The sequence below is a fragment of the Ursus arctos genome, unplaced genomic scaffold, assembly GCF_023065955.2.
Source record: "Ursus arctos isolate Adak ecotype North America unplaced genomic scaffold, UrsArc2.0 scaffold_24, whole genome shotgun sequence".
Classification (NCBI taxonomy): Eukaryota; Metazoa; Chordata; class Mammalia; order Carnivora; family Ursidae; genus Ursus; species Ursus arctos.
In genome coordinates, this window is record NW_026622919.1 from 25,335,412 (window position 1) to 25,357,965 (window position 22,554).

At 39.6% G+C, this 22,554-nt stretch overlaps 1 protein-coding gene and 1 non-coding gene across 7 annotated transcripts in view; one reads left to right on the top strand and one right to left on the bottom strand.

The window, feature by feature from the left end:
- Positions 1–22,554, bottom strand: part of SPAG9 (sperm associated antigen 9) — a 135,903-nt gene that overhangs the window by 109,122 nt on the left and 4,227 nt on the right. The window lies entirely within an intron of this gene.
- On the top strand, positions 6,898–7,004 carry LOC113265694 (U6 spliceosomal RNA). Its single transcript, XR_003320103.2, has one exon. It is a non-coding gene; the product is annotated as a U6 spliceosomal RNA (small nuclear RNA).

The window sequence follows — 22,554 nt, forward strand, 5'->3', positions numbered from 1 at the left end:
TTAGGGAGAGAAGCAGACTTCCTGCTGAGCAGGGAGCTAAACATGGGGCTTGATCCCAGGACCCTGGGATCATGACTGAGCTAAAGGCAGATGCTTAATCAACTGAGCCACTCAGAGACCTCCTAAATCTGCTTTTAAAAAGAAAAACCCAAAGTCGAAATGTTTCAGTGAACACATTTCAGCAGTTCAACTTTATAACAATTATAAAGAACCCTGTTAAATTTTTCTGGACAATGACAGCATTTGGGTATTTTTAAAACAAGTAAATTTCTTATTGACAGCAACTAAATGGTGTTTATAACATTTTATCATATAACAGATTCCAATCACTACACTTTTCTGAGTTGTCCCACATGTAAGTACCTGTTTTTAATGTTGTCTGTCTTCTGTGCTATTCCTGTAAGTTTGCTATTAAAATACAGTAACTTAGGGGCTCCTGGGTGGTTCAGTTGGTTGAGTAACTGACTCTTGATCTCAACCCAGGTCTTGATCTCAAAGTCGTGAGTTCAAGTCCCACACTGGGCTCCATGCTGGGCTTGGAGCCTATTTTAAAAAAATAATAATGATACATTAAACTATAAAAGAGAGAGAGAGAGAAACCCAGGGACACCTAGGTTGCTCAGTCAGTAAAGCATATAACTTATTGATGGGGGACTCTTGATGGGGCAGTGAGTTCAAGCCCCAGGTTGAGTGTGTGGAGCTTATGTTAATTAAAGAATAAGAGAGAGAGAGAGAGAGAGAGAGAGAGCAAGGCCTGAATTTCAGCTGACTCTGAAACGAACAGTTTACCTGATGAAGTGGGGTAACCATTCCAGGCAGAGGTAACAATGTATGCAAAGGCAGGCATAAAGATCATGGCATGCCCAGCAAATTTAGGGTTGAAATTTGAGTAGCTGATGTAAAGAATAAACCATTAGCCAAAGAGTAAGTTGAGAATATCTCCTCTGATTCACAAATGGACTGAGTGGGCAAATATGATTCCATTCATCCATCCATCCTCTCCACACACAACTTGAGTTATTGTTCTAAGTATTTTAAGATGCCGGGAAGGTTACAAGACAGCCCTGGTCCCTATGTTCCATTGCTTGAAATTTAGCAAAAGAAAACAGGCATTAAACATAGATGACTAACAAAAGCTGAATTTTTGAAGATCTCACACAATTCAGTAGTCACCTAATTTGAGGGTGATGCTGATGAAGAGATGGCTAGTTGTTTCTGTTACTACCCAAGTGACACCAATATGGGATGCAACAGCACAACCTTGGTTTACAACTCAGTCTCAGGCTTGTACATGACATGATTCTTGCATGACTTTCTACAATAAGGAGTCAACATTTTAAAATCCAAATATGAAATGAGACTTTGAAAAAAATCACACAGTTTGGAGCACCTGGGTGGCTCGGTCGTTAAGCGTCTGACTCTTGGTTTTGGCTCAGGTCATGATCTCACAACCCCTGCATTAGGCTCTCCCATCAGCACAGAAGTCTTTCTCTCTCCCTTTCCCTCCCCCTCTTCTCTTCTCCCCAATCTCGCTTTCTCCCATGCATGCTCTCCCTCTCCCTCTCTCAAACACATAAAATCTTTTTTTTTTTTTAATCACACAGTTCAAGTTCACACACAATGCAACCACACTGTAATCATGTGTGACACAAGAAATAGTACAAGAGGGATGCCTGGATGAAGCGTCTGCCTTCAGCTCAGGTCATGATCCCAGGGTCCTGAGTAGGGAGCCTGCTTCTCCCTCTGCTTGCTGCTCCCCCTGCTTGTGCTCACTCTCTGTCTCTGACACATAAATAAATAAAATCAGAAAGAAAAAAAAGAAAGAAAGAAAGAAAGAAAGAAAGAAAGAAAGAAAGAGAGGGAGAAAGAGAGGGAGAAAGGGTACAAGCTATCAGAAAAGTGTAAAATAGGAAGCACCTGGCTGGTTCAGTCGATAGAGCACGTGACTCTAGATATTGGGGTCATGAGGTCAAGCCCAACGCTGGCACAGAGATTACATTAAAAACAAAGAAAAAAAGAAAAGTGTAAAATAGAGAACTAATGATATGAGATTACATTAAAAACAAAGAAAAAAAGAAAAGTGTAAAATAGAGAACTAATGATATGAGAACCATGGGAAGACATTCATGAGACATTTAAGCTGAGACCTGAGTTCATCAAGCAAAGAGGGGCTGGAAGAAACCAAAGACAACCAAAATGGCCAAACTTAGAGAAAAATGTGAGAGAGGGACACCTGGACAGCTCAGTCATTTAAGCGTCTACCTTCAGCTCAGGTCATGATCCCAGGGTTCCAGGATCAAGTCCTACATCGGGCTCCTTGTTCAGCAGGGAGCCTGCTTTTCCCTCTGCCTGCTTTTGCTCTCTCTCTCTCCCTCTCTCTCTCTGACAAATAAATAAATAAAAATCTAAAAAAAGAAATAAAGGAAAGAAGGAAGAAAAGAGAAGTGAAAAGGAAAGGAAAGAAAATTAAAGAAAAGGAAAAGAAGAGAAAAGAAAAAGAAAAGAAAGGGAGAGAGAGAATGGCCAGAGATGAGGCTGGAAAATCAAGGACCAAATCACAGAGGGCCTTGCAGGATACTGGATCTTATCAGGGATGCTGAAGTTCACTCACTTTGGAAAGCTCAGTCTGAAATCAAATGGGAAATCCAATGGAGAGGGCTGGGGAAGTCTGAGTGTGTAAAGGGAGATCAAAGGTCACCACAGTAGTCCAAATGAGAGAGGATTATAAGCAGTGGTAGTGAGCATGGAGAGGATGAATTCAAGATAATTTACTGGAGATAAAATACACAGAATTGGTGACTGAATGCATATAAGGGAGAAGAAAGAAGGAAAAATGATAGATTTCCGGTTTAACCAACGGTGGGGATGGTGATACTGCTTATCTGGGATAAACAAAGGGGTAGGTATCTACAACAGCCAAATTATGGAAATAGCCCAAGTGTTCACTGATTGATGAATGGATAAAGAAGATGTGGTATACATACATACAATGGAAAATTACTCAGCCATAAAAAAGAATGAACTTTTGCCATATGCAACAAGATGGATGGAACCAGAGAATATAATGCTAAGCGAAGTAAGTCAGAGAAAGACAAAGATCATATGACTTTACTCATATGTGAATTTTAAGAAACAGAATAATGAGCAAAGGGAAAAAGAAAAGAGAGGCAAACCAAGAAACACTTGTTACTGCAGAGAATGAACTGATGGTTACCAGAAGGGAGGTGGTTGGGGATGATGTGGAGAACGAAGGGAAAAGAAATGTAGATAAAATTAAGTTTCCTGGGGCGCCTGGATTGCTCAGTTGGTTAAGCGTCTGCCTTTGGCTTAGGTCCTGCTCTCAGGGTCCCGGGATCGAGCCCCACATCAGGCTCCCTGCTCAGCAGAGAGTCTGCTTTTCTCTCTCCCTCTGCCCCTCTCCCCTGCTTGTGCTCATGCTAGTGCTCTCTCTCTCAAATAAAATCTTTAAAAAAAAAGTTCCCTGGGGGTGCCTGGGTGGCTCAGTCGTTAAGCGGCTGCCTTCGGGTCAGGGCGTGATCCTGGAGTTCTGGATTTGAGCCCCACGTCGGGCTCTTCCGCGGGAGGCCTGCTTCTTCCTCTCCCACTCCCCCTGCTTGTGTTCCCTCTCTCTGTCAAATAAATAATAAAGTAAAATCTAAAAAAAAAAAAAAAGCCTCCCAGCCCAACTAAAATTTCTTTTATCACCAAAATTTGCATATAATGCAGTATTTTTATGCAAAGTAAATAAGCCTTGAGGCATTACCCTAGCCAGAGACATTTTGAAGGAGGGGAAAAAAAGAAAATTGAAGCTCATAAGAAGCCTATGGGCATTCATAACTGATTAAATGTGATTTAACTTCTTTTCAGTGGCAAACTTTATGAAATTGGCCACCCTCCACTACATTTGGCAAATGCTGGGGTTAGGGCAATATCAAAATCAAGGCAGCACTCCCGAAAACAATATTACACTATATGTTAACTAATTAGAATTTAAACAAAAATTTGACGGGCGCCTGAGTGGCTCAGTCGGTTTAAGCGTCTGCCTTCGGCTCAGGTCATGATCCCAGGGTCCTGGGATGGTGTCCCACCTGCTCAGCAGGGAGTCTGCTTCTCCCTCTCCCTCTCACTCCCCCTGCTTGTACTCCCTCTGTCAAATAAATAAGTAAAATCTTTATACAAGAACTTGAAACAACAACAACAAAAATCAAGGCAGGAGAGGGGCAGATTTTCCAAATTCCAAAAGCATTCAACTCCTGGAAAATTCTGGTTACTCCCCCCTGCAAAGCAGTTTGTCAAATCTCTCAGGAATGTCGCTGTAGAGTACACATCTCCCCCAACCCTCTATGCCTTTGTCTTTAAGTCTCCTCTCTCAACATCTTTTTTTTAAAAAGTGTTGGGTGGGAAGGGTAAGAGCCCATGCATGGGCTTTTTTAGCATGTATGATAAAGATAAACCCCCCTTCACTAGATATCCCTTTCCCCTCTCAATTACTAATCAGCCAACGACAACATTGACATAACTTTAGACAGTACTCTCCTGGGAGCAACTAGACACTGTTTAAAAAAAAAATCAGCAGACAATACAGACTTATGTCAGGATCTACAAAGAATAAGCTTTGTGACGAAGCAAAATGGTTTCAAGTCCAGATGGCTTATAGGAGCTGTTTTGCCCCACTGTTCTGGAGAAAAACAAATGAATACTTTGAAAAGGCAAGCGCCTGAAGTTTAAAAAAAAAAAAAAAAAGTCCCTAGAGACTGTTCCTAATTGGGAGTAAAGATGCAAGAGCCAAAAAAAGAAAAGCCCTTTATTAGTAACTTTGACAACAGTAGTTGTCTAAAAAATAATACCACCAAATAAAAGGCTGACTTATTAACGCTAAGTATCCCCACATTTACTCTGCAGAGTAGGGAAAGGAAAATATTGCATTATATTAAGTAATTATCATCAAATTCACTTTAGTTCCATTAAATGTAATTGTTTTTCAAAGTAATATCTTTAAGAAATGAAAGACCATATTTTTTTAAGTTTTTAATTTATTTATTTAAGTAATCTCTATACCCAGAGTGGACTTCAAACGCATGACCCCAAGATCAAAAGTCGCATGCTTTTCCAACTGAGCCAGCCAGGCACCCCAAGACGACAGACCATATTAAACAATACCCAAAGGATATGATTCCCCCCCTCCAATCCAAAATGTGGAAAATTGTCAAATACAAATGGTCCGGTTTCTTCAAAACTCAACAGAAAGGGGGGAAAAAATGGAAAACTGTTAGAGATTAACAGAAACTTAAGAGACATTAACCAATGTAAATATGTGAACTATCTTATTTGATCCTGATTAAGACAACCAACTAGGGGTGCCTGGCTGGCTCAGTTGGTTGAGCATGAAGCACTTGATCTCATGAGTTTAAGTCCCACATTGGGCATAGAGATTACGTCCCCAAAAAAAAAAAAAAAAAAAAAGTGGCAGCAGCAGGGCATACAGGTGGCCCAGTTGGTTGCACTAGTAAAAGTTAGTAACATCCCTGATACATCCCCAGAGCAGCCAGGTGGCCCTCCTGTCTACCCACATAGAAGATAGGAAATTTGTTTTCTGAATAAACTCAGTAAGAGAGATTCTGTATTTTTTTTAGATTTTATTAATTCATTTGAGAGAGAGGGCGAGCATGAGAGCACAAGAGCATAAGGGAGGGGCAGAGGGAGAAGAAGCAGACACCCCACTGAGCAGGGACACCCCCCTAACCCCCGGTCTAGGGGCACCATCCCAGGACCCTGAGATCATGATCTGAGCCGAAGGCAGATGCTTAACCAACTAAGCCACCAGGCACCCCTCAATCTGAGAGATTCTAGACAAGGGAATACCACTAACAAATAGGTGCCAAATGAAATGAATTTTTTAAAAATTTTATTTATTTATTTGACACAGAGAGAGAGTGCACAAGCAGGAGGAGCTGCAGGCAGAGGGAGAAGCAGGCTCCCTGTCAGTCAGGAAGCCCAACTCGGGACTCGATCCCAGTACCCCAAGATCATGACCTGAGCCGAAGGTAGACACTTAACCCACTGAGCCACCCAGGTGCCCTAAAAAGAAATGAATTAAGTGAAAATCTATATACCAAGTAGCAAGCAACACTGATAGCCCCCTTTCCATTCCAGCCCTCACCCAGATTTTCCTAATGACTAGGCTTATCTACCACTCCACTCCCCACAACATTAGCTTTCCTTGGCAAAACTCAAATGCCCCTAAGCAAAATACCATTGGATACTGAAATCTGGGTTCCCAATTGGCAATAAACTGCTTCCAGGCACACAAAGCTTCTGGCCCTCCTTTTTTTAGTGCCTCATGCTTAAAACATGAAGGGATAATTAAGGGTTATCAGGCACTTGAAGCTCCAACCTGCAAAAGAACGACCAAACTACCAGAAAAAAAATGGGACTCTGAGGGAACAGACAAAACAGGAACAAATGAAAACTATAATTAATATATTCAAAGACCAAAGAAAAGTCATTACATCCATGAAACCGGAACAGTATGCTATTTTTAGAAAGCGGTGGGGGTAGGGGAAGAGCAAGAAGAAGGAAGAGCTCTTGGAAATTATAAAAGTATGAACTAAAGAACATAGCACTTATCTTTGTTGTACAAACTATACCTTAGGGTAATCAGACAGTTGATGAGGGAGAAGTTCTCTTTTATAAGAAAATTAGGTAAATAATGCTGAAGGAATAATTGAGTTAGAATAGCACCATTTCCCAAACCTTAATGAAATAATAGGGAATATTCCATCACCATTCAGATTTTCCTGGCTATCTCATAAATGTTTATAGCCAGGATGCAAACAAAGTCCCTATGTTGCATTTGGATGATACATCTCTTAGGTCTAATTTGAAGTACAGATTCCCATGTTAGCTTCAGCAGCACATATACTAAAATTGGAATGATACAGAGAAGATTAGCATGGCCCCTGCGCAAGAATGACACATAAATTTGTGAAGCATTCCATCTTTTTATGTTTACTGTACTGGAATTAAAATTTCTAAAAATAAAGTAATTAGGTACAGGTTCCCCAGTCCTTTTCCCCCAGTGGTCTGTTACAACCACTGATGATCATAAAAGGGAATATTATTAAGCCATTGTAAAGAATAATTTAGATCTATCCAGACAGACGTGGGTGGTTGCCAGTTATGAGTAAATGAAACTGAACAGGCAATTCACAGAAAAGGCAAGTATATCATCAGTAAATATAAGAAAATATGCTCAACCACACTAGTGATCTGAGAAAAGCAAATTAAGGTTGTTTCACAAATATAAGATTAGAAACTAAAGCCAGAAAGTCTGAGTGTGTCAAATGTTGGCAAGATAAAGGGAAGGACGCTTGAGTGGCTCAGTCAGCTAAGCATCTGACTTCGGATCAGGTCATGATCTCAGGGTCCTGGGATTGACCCCATGGGTCAGGCTCCGGCTCAGCTCAGCAGAAAGTCTATTTCTCTTTCTCCTCCTGCTGCTTCCCGGCCCCCCACTGCTCCCCGCATCCCCGCCCCAGGGCGTCCGCAGGCACACTCTCTCTAAAATAAAAAATCTTAAAAAAAAAAAAGTGAGGGGCACCTGGGTGGCTCAGTTGGGCTCTCTGCTCAGCAGGGAGTCAGCTTCACCCTCTCACTCTCCCTCTGTCCTCTCCCTCTCAAATAAATAAATAAAATCTTTAAAAAAAATTTTTTTAAGTGAAGTTTCTTTAACAGGCAGGATTCTAGGGGCGCCTGGGTGGCTCAGTTGTTAAGCGTCTGCCTTTGGCTCAGGTCATGATCCCAGCGTTCTGGGATCGAGCCCCACATCAGGCTCCCTGCTCAGCGGGAAGCCTGCTTCTCCCTCTCCCACTCCCCCTGCTTGTGTTCCCTCTCTCACTGCCTCTCTCTCTGTCAAATAAATAAATAAAATCTTAAAAAAAAAAAAAAGAAAACAAGCAGGATTCTAGAAGTATTTCTATAATGCTTTGGTTCTGTTTTGTTTATCACAAAGAAAATGTATTTTATTAACAGGAAAAGTAAATAAAAACAAATAAAACCTTTAGATAAAATAGCCAAACAAGTACAACATATGTGAATTTTACTCATACACATAAAAAGAATTTTACTCACTGCCCAAACTGTCACCCATAATTGTATAAATGTAATCAAACACGACCATTTATCCCACATGAGCTACACTAATGTTGCATCTGTATATTTCACATTCCTTTTAGTCCTTATGACTGACTACCACAGCACACAGAGAACATTCATTTTTTACTGTCTTACTCCCCAAAACAAGAAAGAACCAAAACTCATTGGCCTATGACAGAAGCTATCAAGCAGGAATTGATTACCACACTGACAAAACCTGAAAAGGTGTAGCCCTCTAAAGTTTGCCAGAACAGCCAAATAATGCTTTACTAGTTTTGTTACATGATCAATATTTTACATTTCTGACTTTAATTTACAGATCTTGACACTGTGGTTTATTTCAACACTTGACTCTGTTATAAAAATATTTTTCCATTACTAAGAAAAATCAGAATATGTTATCCTGAAAAGAAGTATATAGTATTGAAGAAAATCTAAAAATTATTTACAAAGAAAAAAAGTGATGGGCACCTGGGTCTCAGTAAGTTAAGTATCTGACCTCAGGTCAGGTTGTGATATTAGGTCCTAGGATGGAGCCCCACTGCTGGGCTCCCCACTCAGTGGGCAGTCTGATTCTCCCTCTCCTCTCTCTGCGCCTCCCTCAACTCATGCTTTCTCTCTCTCTCTCTCAAATGAATAAATAAAATCTTAAAAGAAGAAGAAAAAAAAAACAGGGGCACCTGGGTGGCTCAGTAGTTAAGTGTCTGCCTCTGGCTCAGGGCGTGATCCTGGCATTCTGGGATCGAGCCTCGCATCAGGCTCCTCTGCTGAGAGCCTGCTTCTTCCTCTCCCACTCCCCCTGCTTGTGTTCCCTCTCTCGCTGGCTGTCTGTCTCTCTGTCAAATGAATAAATAAAATCTTTGAGAAAAAAAAAAAAGAAAAAACAGTGGCGACTCTTTTCTTTTCAGTTGTTTTCTGTGTTTTGTTTTTTAATGTTATTGGGAATTTTCAAACATGCATAATAGAGACCAGCATAATAAACCCCTATATAACACCACCTAATTTCAACAATTATCAGCATATGGCGCATCCTGTTTTGTCTGTATTCTTCCTCTTTTCCCGTAACAAACCTCAGCATCATAAGATTTCACTACAAATACTTTAGCATGAATTAAAGATACATTTTATTGCTTTGATTGAAGATCATCAATAGCTTCCTACTAGAACATAAGTGTAGACTTCTAAACTCTACCTTAGCCCATAATGAGGCCCAGTGAGTGAGCAGCTCCTCCATGATTCTCCTACCTCATCCCCTCCTTTTCCTCTACACTGGCTGACTCCTAATTTTAAATCATTTCCTACCTTAGAGCCCCATTTCTTTTGTCTAGAACACTCTCCTTTGATGGTATCCTCACCCTTCATTTCATAACTGAAATGTTATGTCCCCTGTGGCCTTCCCGGACCATCCTACCAAAGAGGAGCTATTTTAGCTTTTTGCATATTGTTTTAATTTTTAGGTGCATACATATGCCTTTTTTAAGAACTAATTTTATACTATTCAAACTTGAGACATAAAATTAGACTTGTGTCTTATTATTTCCAGATGTTAAAAAAAAACACACACATACACACTCTGACCTAAAAATATATCTGAACAGCACTGGCTTATCTGAATAATTACAGAAAAAGCATTTGACAAAATTCAGCATCTCTTCCTAATGAAAACACTCTACAAACAAGGAAAAGAAAGGAACTCCCTCAAAAAACATCTACAAAACCCCACAACTACATCATATTTAATGGGTAAAGACTGAATGCTTTTCCCGTAAGATCAGAAACAAGACAAAAATTTACTCTTGCCAGTTCTATTCCATACTGTACCAGGAGGTTCTAGTTAGGGTAATTAGGCAAGAAAATTAAGTAAAAGGCATCCAGATTGTAGAGAAAGAAGTAAAACTACCTCTACTTGCAGATGACATGATAATGTATATTAAAAAATTTTCATGAACCCACAAAAAAAATCTATTAGTGGGGCGCCTGGGTGGCACAGTGGTTAAGCGTCTGCCTTTGGCTCAGGGCGTGATTCCGGCGTTATGGGATCGAGCCCCACATCAGGCTCCTCCACTATGAGCCTGCTTCTTCCTCTCCCACTCCCCCTGCTTGTGTTCCTCTCTTGCTGGCTGTCTCCATCTGTCAAATAAATAAATAAAATCTTAAAAAAAAAAAATCTATTAGAATAAATAAGTTCAGCAGAATACAGGATCAATATACAAAAATCAAGTGTATTTCTAAACACTTGCAATGATGAGAAAATGAAATTAAGAGGTACCTGCCTTGCTCAGTCAGCAGAGCATGCTACTCTTGATCTCGGGGTCATGAGTTCAACCTCACATTTGGAGTAGAGTTTAAAGAATAATTAATTAGGGGCTCCTGGCTGGCTCAGTTAAGCATCCAACTCTTGATTTTGGCTCAGGTTATCATCCTGGGGGCCCTGGGATTGAGCCCCACATCAGGGTCCATAGCTCCAAGGGGGGTCTGCTTCTCTCCTACTTCCTCTCCCTCTGCTCCTCCCCTTGCTCACACATTTGTGTGCATGTGCGCTCTCTCTTAAATAAATAAACAAACAAACAAACAAATAAATGATTTTTTAAAAGAGTAACTCCGGGTGCCTGGGAAGTTCAGTTGGTTACGCGTCTGCCTTGGGCTTGGGTCATGATCCCAGAGTCCTGGGATCAAGTCCTGAGTCAGGCTCCCTGCTCAGCATGGAGTCTGCTTCTGCCTCTCTCTCTGCCTCTCCCCCCTGCTTGTGCTCTCTCTTTCTCTCACATAAATAAAATCTTTAAAAAAAAAAAAAAATTTAAAAATAAAAAAGAATAACTTTTTTTTTGAAGTTAAGGAAACAACTCCACTTATAAAAGCATCAAAAAGAACTAAATGCCTAGAAGTAAATTTAACAAAAGAAATGCAAAACTTTTACTCTGACAACAACAAAACATTGTTGAAAGAAACTAAAAATACTAAATAAATATAAATGGAAAGCATCATGTTCATGGATCAGGAGACCTACAAGGGAGTATACAAGGGGAGCCACCCAGGCGCCCCTATGTTATGTATATTTTACCACAATAAAAATCTTAAGGAAAAAAGATATGTTGACAACTATATAAAGTGAAATTTTCACAGGAAGTAAAAACCAAGTTGATCTAATTAAAATAAATGCAGTTAGGGAAAGAAAATGTTCAAGGTCAACAATATTAATACTATCAGTTGACAGTATCACTAAGAAATGAAGTAGTCTTCATAACCATATTTTTAAGAAAAACTGAAGCACCAAAACATTTTTATCACATCTGTCTTAATTAAAAATGTTTCTAGAATTTCATACATACCTACCTCCTTAAAACAGAGCATATCTAATAAGATGTAACCTTATATTGGTAAGAAACATCACTGTGAATCACTGTGAATCACAATTATAAGCCATACGGTTATTAGAGTATGTAATGCCTTCAAGATAAAAACCCAAATTTGACAATACTGTCCCTTACTTTCTGACATCTGATTATCTATTAAACATCAATTCTTGCCACTCCCCTATGTGGCGGAAGTACTAGTACGTTATTTTAAAGGACATATGGAAAATTAGTATTTCCTACTTAAATATATTGGAAAAATAAATGTCATGTGTTTTTGTAGCTTTCTGAATGTCACACACTTTCAAACACTTCATACTTCAGATTTGAGACATATAACCCAAATGCCACCCTGTCTCTATGAACTTATCCCTATATAGCATCTTGTATATACAGTACTTGTTTAAAATGCTTACATAAAGCTGCCCTAGTAATTTACATTAGCCTCCCCCCACTAGAGTATGAGCTCCCCAAGAGTAAGACCCTGGACTATCCATTCTTGTACCCCTGGTCTGGGCACAAAGTATTTAATTAACATCTGTTTCATAAAGAAATAAATGAGATGGATAGATAGGTAGACATCAGAAACACAGGTAACATTTAGTGCTTATTAGGCAAATGCCTAGGGCTTTGAAAAGCTCATTTTTCTTGTATAACCCTCACAACAACCCTATTAAGGTCGTTACTATTATCATCCTTATTCACAATTAAGAAATTGAGGTTTGGGGGCACCTGGGTGGCTCAGTTAGTTGGGCATCTGCCTTCAGCTTGGGTCATGAACCCAGGGTCCTGGGATCGAGCCCTATGTTGGCCATGTCGGGCTCCCTGTTCAGCGGGAAGCCTCCTTCTCCCTCTCCCCGTCCCCCTATTTGTGCTCGCATGCTCTCTCTCTCTCTGTCAAATAAATAAATAAAACCTTCAAAGAAAAAAAAAAGAAATTGCAGTTTGGCATTAAGAAACTTGTCCATGATTTCAAAGCTAGGAAGTAAAAGAGCCAGGACTTGAACTAAGGCAATCTGACCCTATTGCCCTTGCCCTTAGCCACTGCACTGTATTGCTTTTTATAATTTTCAGTATCCTGCTTCAGAGATACCTGCCATTTGTTATATATAAGTACTTATCTCTAATAGATACTCTTAATTTGTTATTTATAACTAGTTGAGGGCTAAGAAAGTACTGTATTTAAAATAAGGATACTTGGGGCACCTAGGTGGCTCTGTCCGTTTACCATCTGCCTTCCTCAGGTAATGATCCCAGGGCTCCTTGCTCAGCGGGCTGCTGGTACCACTGCTTGTACTCTCTCTTCACTCTCTCTCTCTGTCAAATAAATAAATAAAATCTAAAAATAAAATAAAATACTAAAGGAGCACCTGGGTGGCTCAGTCAGTTAAGCGCTTACCTTCACGTCATGATCTCAAGGTCCTGGCTTGGATCAAGCCCCACATTTGGCTCCCTGCTCAGTGGGGAGCCTGCTTCTCCCTCTCCCAATCCCCCTGTTTGTGCTCTCTCTGTCAAATAAATAAATAGAATCTTAAAAAAAAAAAAAAAACCACTTTCAAAAAAATAAAAATGGATATTGGGGCGCCTGGGTGGCCCAGTCGTTAAAGCATCTGCCTTCAGCTCAGGTCATGATCCCAGGGTCCTGGGATCGAGCCCATGGGGCTCCCTGCTCAGTGGGGAGCCTGCTTCTTCCTCTCCCTGTGCCTGCCACTCCCTCTGTTTGTGCTCTCTTTGTCAAATAAATAAAATCTTTTATTAATTAATTAATTAAAATAAGGATACTATGGGGGCACCTGAGTGGCTCAGTTGGTTAAGCATCTGACTCTTTTTTTTTTTTTTTAAGATTTTATTTATTTGAGAGAGAGAGAGAGAGAGAGCAAGAGAGACCAGGAGCAGAGAGGAGAGGTAGAAGCAGGGTCCCTGCCAGCAGGGAGCCCAATGTGGGGCTCAATACCAGAACCCTAAGACCATGACCTGAGCCAAAGCCAGACACTTAACCAACAGAGCCACCCAGGTGCCCCAGCATCCGACTCTTGGTTTCAGCTCAGGTCATGATCCCCGGGTCTTGGGATTGAGCTCCACATCAGGCTCCATGCTGGGCATGCAGCCGCTTGGGACACTCTCTCTACCTCTCCCCCTGCTCCTAACGCGCACGCACTCTCTAAAAACTAAATAAATAAATAGACAGATAGGTTACTTAATTAGTTAGTTAAATAGAATAGAATAGAATAGAATAGAATAGAATAAAGGATACTATGAATAAGTGCTTTGCCTTTAAATGTTTATTCAGTAGGCCAAGATCATGAACTCTGTTACACAAAGTTTGAGACATTCATTATAGCTCTTCAGAATTGTTGCGTAATTCCTGGCCCTCAGCTAGCTTAGATGTAGTCAACACTGAGTAAATTACGGGATGAATTCCTAACCCAGCATAAAAGTATTCTTTAAAGAGTTAAAACTGAACAGAGCCACAAATAAGTGGGTAATTTCTGTCAAACGCTTCCCAAACCACATCAAACAAGTTCAAGTAGACTATTTTCATAGCAGAACCATAGACAAACAACAGCCTTTTTAAAAAGTTACCTTTCTGGTTTTACAAAAGCCTGTTTATTTGATTTCACACTTCTGTGCAACCTGTTTAACTTTTTAAAAGGTATTTGTTTTTGAATAGGTAGCAGTAACAAAAAATGAGGCTAGGGCAATAAGTAACTGAAAGAAAATTCAAATTGAGGATTTGATAATAGAAATTAGAAATTTTATTGTATCATAGTAGCCTAGCAGAGGCTTTTAACCAGTATATATTTCAATGCCCAAGAAATAAAATATTCTCTGTTCTTCAGAATGAAATTTTCTTCAAAAATAAATGTTGTTAGGGCACCTGGGTAGCTCAGTCGGTTAAGCGACTGCCTTGGGCTCAGGTCATGATCCTGGGGTCCTGGGATCCAGCCCCACATCAGGCTCCCTGCTCGGCAGCGAGCCTGCTTCTCTCTCTCCCTCTGCCCCACCCCGTACTAATTCATTGTCTCTCTCTCTCTCTCTCTCTCAAATAAATAAATAAATAAATAAATAAATAAATAAAATCTTAAGAAAAAAAAAAGAAATGTCCATCAAAAGATTCTAAACAAACATTCAAATTAAGTCTGGGCACTTAACCCTCATTTGTGTGGAAATTTTATTCAGACAAACTTTTTCTCAAGCAGCAACTCAAACAAATCTAAAATTAATTAAAATGCAAAAAGAAAGCCACACTAAGTTTAAAATAATCAGAGAACCATGGTGCCAACATGATTTGTAAAAATCACCTAGCCCCCCCAAAAACCAGAAACAAAACAAAAAAGATATAAACAAATAAAAAATAAATTTTGAAAAATTAAAAAGGATACCTAGCCTAACCTTTGCAAATGCAGAAGTAATGCCTATGATCTTAATATTTCAATTTAAATGCCTAAGTAGTTCTAGAGTAACTACTATGTATAGGATAATGTAGGTAAACCATCTGCAGTCACTATCCTCAGAAGTCTTTTTTTTTTTCTTATACAAAAGTCAAAGGACTTACTGAAGAATTTTTTGGAAGTTTTAGCATAACTTGGCACCAATGGTAAGGACAAATAACTTGAATGCACAAAAGAGAACTTTAAATAGTTAGGCTTAGCAATTTGACCTTTAGCATATTCATCCATCCCTCCAACCAACTAACAAGTATCTATTAAATACCTACTGTCTCCTAGTAGTTTAGTGGGGGAATTAAAGCCATATGTTAGTTTGCTAAAACAATGGAAGTGCTATGAGAGGGGAAGGAACAGTATGCTGTGGGACAATATAAGATGGGCACGATCCATACTTGGGTGTTCATAAAAGGCATTCCAGAATTGAAACCTGAAAGATGAATACCGTTAGCCAGGCAACAGAAGAGAAACAGAGTGCCAAGCAAAGACAGGCAGCTTTTAAGAAGGCGTGGAGAGAAAGAATACTATTTGCAAAACAAACTCCAAGTGTTCAGTATGATGGCTCAAAAAGGAAAAGATGAGGCTGGTAAGATAAGGAGCAGCCAGATCACAACGCCTTGTAACTTACGAACTTAAGACATTTCGAGAATAAAAAAAAATATTTAAAAGTCGGAAACAATTGAAGTTAGTAATAAGGATGAAGAAAAGAGAAGAGCTGGGGCACCGGGGTGGCTCAGTCAGTTAAGCATCAGCCTTTGGCTCAGGTTACGATCCCGGAGTCCCAGGACTGAGCCCTATATAGGGCTCCTTGCTCATCAGGGAGTCTGTTTCTCCCTCTGCCCCTCACCTGGCTTGTGCTCAATCTCTCTCACACACAAATAAATGAATAAAATCATGAAGAAGAAAGAAGAAGAAGAAAGAAGAAAGAAGAAGAGGAAGAAGAAAGAAGAGTTAAGGATGGTGATGAGCTATCTGGCAAGACAGACAGCAGTGTCCCTTACAAAGACAGGGAACAGACGAGCAGTAACCTTGGAATAGAAGTTCAGGTTTGGATATGTCAGGAGATAGTCATGTCCAAGGAAACAACAGTAATGTGGACCTGAAACTCCAGAGAGAGATCCAGCCTTAAAGTTCTTAACAGGCTGTCAGTTTCATGAGAGAAGAAACTTGCGTGTTTTGCTCACTACTGTGTCCCCAATGGACACGGTACCAGGCACATAGCACTCTATAAATATCTATGAAATGAATGAGATACACATTTTGGACTGGCCAACAAATGGTTATTGATCCCATGGGAATGAATAATATCAGTTAGGCAGTGTGCAAATGAGAACTAGAGAGGACCTCAGAAAGAACTCCAAGGAACGCCAAAGCTAACAACGTAAGAGGAATCCAAAGTGGTCAAAAAAGGGAAAAACTGGGGTGCCCAGCTGGTTCAGCCGGTGGAGCATGCAGCTCTTATTCTTGGGTTCATGAGTTTGAGCCCCAGGTCGGACACAGATTCTACTTAAGAGGAAAAAAAGAAAGAGAGAGAAGAGAAGAGAAGAGAAGAGAAGAGAAGAGAAGAGAAGAGAAGAGAAGAGAAGAGAAGAGGACGAGACGAGGGGCACCTGGATGCGTCAGTCAGTAAAGCAGCCAACTCTTGAGTTCAGCTCAGGTCGTGATCTCAGGGTCCTGGGATTGAGCCCAGAGTGGGGCTCCACACTCAGAAGGCAGTCTGCTTGAGATTCTCTCCCTCGCCCTCTGCCCCTCCACCCTTGTGTGCATGTGTACTTGCTCTCTCTCTCTAATAAATTAAAAAAAGAAAAGAAAAGAAAAAAGGGGAAAATCAAGAGAGTTCCAAGTCACAGAACCAAAATATGTTTCTTCAGACTCTTAACTCTAGAGAACAAACTGATGGTTACCAGAATGAGGTGGGTGGGGGCATGCGTGAAATAGGTGAGGGGGACTAATGAGCGCACTTGTGATGAGCACCAGGTGTTGTATGGAAGTGTTGAATCCCTATGTTGTATACCTGAAACGAATACAACACTGTATGTTAACTAACTGGACTTTAAATAAAAGCTTTAAAAATATGTATTTAATATATATATGTATGTATACATATATATATGTATATATATATACACACACATACATATATAAATATATATATAAAGTTTCTTAAAGAAGGAGTTACCAAGACAGTCAAACATTGCTAAGAAGTATGAGAAAGAACAAAAACAGAAATGAACTTATGAGGGGCGCCTGGGTGGCACAGCAGTTAAGCGTCTGCCTTCGGCTCAGGGCGTGATCCCGGCGTTATGGGATCGAGCCCCACATCAGGCTCCTCCGCTGTGAGCCTGCTTCTTCCTCTCCCGCTCCCCCTGCTTGTGCTCCCCCCCTCGCTGGCTGTCTCTCTCTCTGTCGAATAAATAAATAAATAAATAAATAAATAAATAAATAAATCTTTAAAAAAAAAAAGAAATGAACTTATGAGAGCTGCTTACTTTTATAAATTTTCAGGAATAATGATTAGGAGAAACTCTGACTATATACATTTAAAGTTTCAGATCTAAGAAAGTACTCTTATGAGATGAATTATTTCCTGCATGGACAGCTTACCCTTTTATAAACAGTTTGTTCATCTAAAGTGCCTGCCTCTTTATCATATCACCTTTTTTAATTTCCTGCATAGCAGGGCATCTGGGTGGCTTAGTTGGTTAAGCATCTGACTCTTGGTTTTGGCTCAGGTCGTGATCTCAGGCCCCACGCTAGGCTCTGCACTCAGCAAAGTCAGCTTGGAATCCTCTCCCTCTTCCTCTCCATTCCTCCTTGCACGCTCTCATTCATGTGTGCTCTCTCTTTCTCTCTCTCAAATAAATAAATAATTCCCCAAATAGCATCTGTCACAATCTATGATTATAGTAACTGGCTTGTTTATTTTCTATTACAATATAAACTCAAAAAAAAAAGCACAGGCTACCTTCCTTGTCTGTTTTGTTTGTGGTTATATTCCCAGGGCCTACAACAGTGCCTGGGTCAATATATATTTACTCTTTCTATTCATCCATGTGTCGTCTACCTTTCAATCTACCTATGGAGATGGGATACAGTAGAACCAGAAGATAATGGGAGTTTCCTTCCAGCTCTTAAAAAGGGTCAGTTTCTCAATTTCTCTACCTTAGCTTCAAAGGAGAAAAACAATCCATCATATTTTTATGCTGCAATTTTAAATAAAAAATCTTAACCAATTTTCATTCAGTTTTATAATTTCAGATTTAAATTCCTTACAGAAAAGTATCTAAATTGCAATTATTTCTTCCTTTCCAGATGAGTGACATTAGATCAGTATAAAAATATTAACAACTTACTTATCTTTATAACTAACATATACTGTGCTCTTAAAAATTAATTCAAATGGAATATTAGATAATATTAGAAAATGTTCTCAATGTAAATAATATTGTGGTTATGTGATAGAATGCTCTCATTTATTAAATTAAATTATTTTATTATTTTCATTTTTTTAAAGTAGGCTCTACAACCATTGCGTGGCTTGAACTCATGATCCCAAGATTAAGAGTCACACAGTCTACTGACTGAGCCAGCCTGTACCCCAGAATGCTCTCATTTTTTAAGAGATAAGTACTTTAAGTAGTAAAAGTTGAAATGTCATAACATCTGCGATTTACTTTGCCATGGTTTAACAATTTTAAAATGTGTTCGTATATAAATGGTGAGTGTATGTGTACATGTATGTACATATATATACACACATACACATATACAGGTAAATACAACTACTGAATCTACATGATGCATATACAGATATCAGTGCACTTTTAGTTTTTCTATATGTTTGAACATTTTCCTAATAAAAAGCTGGGGGGGAGGAACTGACTGAAAAAGTTTACTGATTAAAAAAGGAGGGGCGCCTGAGTGGTTCAGTCAATTAAGTATCCAACTCCTGGTTTCAGCTCAGGACATGATCTCAAGGTCGTGAGATCCACGTCTCACTGGTTCCACCTTCAGTGGGGAGTTGACCTGAGATTCTCTCCCTATTCATCCCACCTATGCCCCTCCCTCCACACAACTACACACTCCCTTTCTCTCTCTAATAAATAAACAAAATCTTGGGGCGCCTGGGTGGCTCAGCCATTAAGCATCTGCCTTCGGCTCAGGTCATGATCCCAGGGTCCTGGGATCGAGCCCCGCATCGGGCTCCCTGCTCAGCAGGAAGCCTGCTTCTCCCTCTCACACTCCCCTTGCTTGTGTTCCCTCTCTCGCTGTCTCTATCAAATAAATTTTTTAAAAATTTTTAAAATAAATAAATAAATAAAATCTTTTTAAAAAACCCAATTTTTGAAAGTTCCTCATAACTCTATATCCTCAACGTGGAAACTTCTTTACTGTATTGATTAATATGTAAATTCCCATGGTTCGATTCAAAAAATTTTGGAGGGACTTATTAATGCCAAACTACTGGACATGATAATTCCTAAGTGAATAAAACTTCCTTGCCTCAAACTACTAACTAAATATCGCTGGCTAAGGAGCACCTGACTGGCTCATTGGGAAGAGCAAGTGACTCCTGATCTTGGGTTCCTGAGTTCCAGCCCCACACTGGGCGTAGAGATTACTAAAAAATAAATAAATATGGCTGGCTAAGATTTCAAAATGTACAGAATTACACACATATTTTTAAAAGATTCTTTAGTTATTTATTTTAGAGAGAGAGAGAGTGAGGGAAGAGACAGAGGAGAGGAACAGAGAGAATCTCAAGCCGACTCCATGCTGAGCATGGAGCCCTACCTGGTGTTCAATCTCATGACCCTGAGATCATAACCTGAGCCGAAGTCAAGAGTTGCTGATTAATCGACTGAGCCACCCAGATGCCCAACACACATATGTTTTAAAATATCAGTGTTTTGAATACACATTACATATATTATTAAACTGGGTCTATGTTGATGTATTTTATCTCAACCTAATAGTAATTATTTAGGTAAGAGTTGTATTCATTATGAGTGCTGAGCACAGCAAAAAAAAGTATTTTTAAAATAACTCAGTCAACAGAAACAAAACACATTATTTGGCTAGATTCTAATACTAGCTGTCCTGGGAACCAAAGGTTCCATATGATTTAAGTATGCAGTGTGTAGTGAAAGGTAAGCTAAGGAGTCCAAGAAACAGCAACCAGACTCCGGCACAGAATTTTTGGATCAATGAGCTATGGCACATACTACAGTAATTCAGTGAGTAGTTCTTACTCTACCAATCCATCCTCTGATTAGAGTTGCCTACCTGATCCAACTAGGTACCTTACCATTTTTATATTCTCTTATATTCTCTTTTGTGATTTTAAAGTTTTTGTTTTGTTTTTTTAGTAATCTCTATATCCAACATGGGGCGAACTCACAACCCCCAGATCAAGAGTCACATGCTCTTTTGATTGAGTCAGCCAGGCACCCCCTCTTTGGTGATCTTAACCAAGTAAAAATGTGAATGTCACAGTAGGAAAGACACATAACGGCATCTCACTTACATACTTAACATTCAGAATTCTCTGAAAGTAAAGGAAGGGTAAGATCTGTCTTAAGCGCTAATCAGTGGTTAACTGATTGCCATTTCAAAAAGCAACAACCCCATCACCACTACCACTGCAGACACACACATCCCCAGAGAACAAACAGATTGTTCATTTCAGAAAGAGTCTCAAAGTAGCGACTGACTAGGAGGGACAGTAGGAAGCTTATTCAAATGGTTCAGCAAGAAAAAAAAAATTTTTTTTAAGTAAACTCTATGCCCGACATGGGGCTTGAACTCACAACTCTGAGATCAAGAGTTACATGTTTCTTTCTTTTTTTTTTTTTAAGATTTTATTTATTTATTTGACAGAGAGAGAGAGACAGCCAGCGAGAGAGGGAACACAAGCAGGGGGAGTGGGAGAGGAAGAAGCAGGATCTCAGTGGAGCAGGGAGCCGGATGCAGGGCTCAATCCCAGAACCCTGGGATCAGGCCCTGAGCCAAAGGCAGACGCTTAACAACTGAGCCACCCAGGAGCCCCAAGAGTCACATGTTCTAACAACTGGGCCAGCCATGTGCCCCAACAACGGTATTTTTTAAATATGAAAATACGTATTTTTATGTGTATAAAAAGCATGTTTTTAATGTACATAATAATTTAGGTAATAGATCAATGAAACACTAAATGTTTTTTGAGCATTCTAAAACAGGTTTCAGGGTGCTGGGCTGATTCAGTCAGAAGAGCCTGCGACTCTTGATCTCAAGGTCCTGAGTTCGAGCCCCACCTTGGGTATAGAGATTACTTAAATAAATCTTTAAAAAATAATAAAAATAAAGATAAAACAGATTTGAATTAAGATGTGGCATAACATTCCAAAAAACTGCTGACCCTTACTCTAATTGAACCAATAGAGAAATTAAGTCAGCACCTGAGTCAATTCTTGGACCAGAAATCTTTAGCTCACTGAAGATACCACAACATACTGGTTTCAAAAACCACTGAACAGGTACCACAGAGGGACTTCCCTTTTAAAAGGAGTCCGAAAACTAATAACACCTATATTCAAACATGTAAGATGTCAAATGTTACTACCCCATGGACCACAACCTGTTCTCCTGTACTGACATGTCACCACCCTCTCCTACTGCTCTACTCTACTGAAATAAAACAGCAAAGTTAAACTCCTAAAGACACTAGAGTTGACAGAATTAAGGATAGAAGCCTAACAACCATCCTAACACTCTTTTAAATAAGAGCTGTGCTAAAGACAAAAAATAAACTTAATGTTGAGGCAGACTCGGAATTTCAGTGTTTCAACTCGCTAAGTCTTCAAGAGCCACCATCAACAAATTTAAGTTTTAGGTATGCAAAATTACTCTTCACTCCTCTTACTTGATAAAAAGTCATAAAACTCAGTGAAAAGACATGAAATTTTCCTTTTTAAATGTTTACTGAAGAGATGAACTTAACTGTCATTGTAAATTATCTTGCAAACAAATTAAAATTAATGTCCTCAACAGTTTTGATTCAAATATTTTTTATGGGGACGCCTGGGTGGCTCAGCCAGTTAAGTGTCTGTCTTTGGCTCAGGTCATGATCCCAGGGTCCTGGGTTCCTGCATCAGGCTCCTTGCTCATGGGGGAGCCTGCTTCTCCCTCCGCCTGCTTGTGCGTGCTCTCTCTCTGACAAATGAATAAAATCTTTAAAAAAAATTTTTATTATTTTTATGAGAACTATAACATTAATAAAAGAACACCGACTATCAAAGCCTGCTTTCCTGCCCACAAATCTTATCACTCCATGTTCATATCCTTCCAAAGAAAACAATTTGACTGAAGCCTTCATATAAAACATAAATTTTGTTAGTGGTTTAAGTGCTGATTAACTGTGGAGAAGTTAATTTGAAAATTCTCAGTAGTATCTCTCACCTCAGTATTTAATCACCCCAATTTTTTTAAGCAAAAAGCCACAGAAAAGCAGTCACAAAATCACATAATCACAACACCTTCTTCCCAGCAAAGATATTCTCTCTTCAGCTCATTCTCCTCAGATTTGCTTCTGTAGTGCAAGGTGGGAGGAAAGGGAGGATGAA